Below are 1,298 nucleotides of genomic sequence, written 5' to 3'. Positions count from 1 at the left end.
AGGAGATCATTAGATAAAACCTCAGATTGTCTCTTTGGTGAAACAGAATCAATTCTGTGGAATCTCTACTGAGCATCCCATGGACCACATTGATCTTTTTGAAGAAATACCTGGGATGGTGAGAACAACTCCAGAAACTGTAGACTATGTGAAGTGTAAGCTCTTTCCTTTCTCTCTAAGTGAAAAGCTTGTAGATGGTTTTAACCTATGCCATCTGGTTCTATTACTTCATGGGAAGAATGCAAGTCAGCTTTTTTGAACCACTTCTACACCAAGTCAAGATCGAACCAGCTGAGAAACAAGATACAAAGTTTCCAACAAGGCCCCAATAGAATCATTCTATGAAGCCTGGGAGCGATTCAAAGAGTATGAGAGAGACTGCCTTCATCATGGTTTCTCTGGAGCAAACCTGCTAAGCACCTTTTACAGAGGATTACAGAAGAAGTATCAACTTTCTCTTGACACTGTCAGCAATGGAGATTTCAGTTCGAAAACCATACCACAAGGGAGAGCACTCATTGAAAATCTAGTTGTAGCTAACAGCAACAACAACCCTGAGTATGACAGATCAAGAAGACTATCACTAGTCATGAATTAAGGGAGATCGCTGAGCTAAAAAGCATGGTAAGTCAACTTCTTAAGTCTCAAAATAAAAATATACATGCTTGTGATACTTTTGCAGGAAATGAAGAAGATGGAAGATATGAAGAAGATGACATGTACCAAGAAGAAGAAATCAATTTCATGGGAGCTCCGGCATACCATAACTGATTCAGCCCAACTTTCAACAACAACTTCAGGAATGCTGGTGCCAACTTTAACAATCTCTCATACAGGAATCAAGGAGCCGAGAACCAGCCTTATCCGCAGTAGAAAAGGAAATTTCCAAACAAGTTCCAAAATGGGAACTATGGAGGAGGAAACTTCCAACAAAGACCACCTTTCAATCTTCAACAAGCACATACCAGCTCATTAGAAGCAACCCTTTCCCAGCTAAGCAACCAAGTAAAATCGCTTGAACAAACTATGATGCAGACAACTCAAGGCAATGAGAAGTCAATCACGGAAATGGGAGTGAGGATCGATTGTATGTACAATGACTTGAATGGGAAGTTTGAATCTCTTGCAATCCATGTCAAGAAGTTGGAACATTAGATAGGCCAGACTACAGATTCAATGAAGAGACAACCAGGAGTCTTACCAGAAAGAGTGGAAGATAATCCAAAGAAGTTTTGCAATGCTATGATAGCAGTTTTGGAAGAAGAACCTGTCGCAGACTAATGAAAATTTGACACCTC

General features: G+C 40.1%; 1 non-coding gene across 1 annotated transcript; it reads right to left on the bottom strand.

Annotated features, from left to right (window-relative positions):
• Positions 1–289: 289 nt before the first annotated feature.
• LOC112083212 lies at positions 290–396 on the bottom strand. Its single transcript, XR_002897509.1, has one exon. It is a non-coding gene; the product is annotated as a small nucleolar RNA R71 (small nucleolar RNA).
• Between the last annotated feature and the right edge of the window lie 902 nt (positions 397–1,298).

This window comes from Eutrema salsugineum, unplaced genomic scaffold (genome assembly GCF_000478725.1).
Source record: "Eutrema salsugineum unplaced genomic scaffold, Eutsalg1_0 scaffold_7, whole genome shotgun sequence".
In the NCBI taxonomy this organism is placed as follows: Eukaryota; Viridiplantae; Streptophyta; class Magnoliopsida; order Brassicales; family Brassicaceae; genus Eutrema; species Eutrema salsugineum.
Note: the sequence above shows the minus strand (reverse complement) of the source record. Positions and strands in the feature narration are given on the sequence as shown.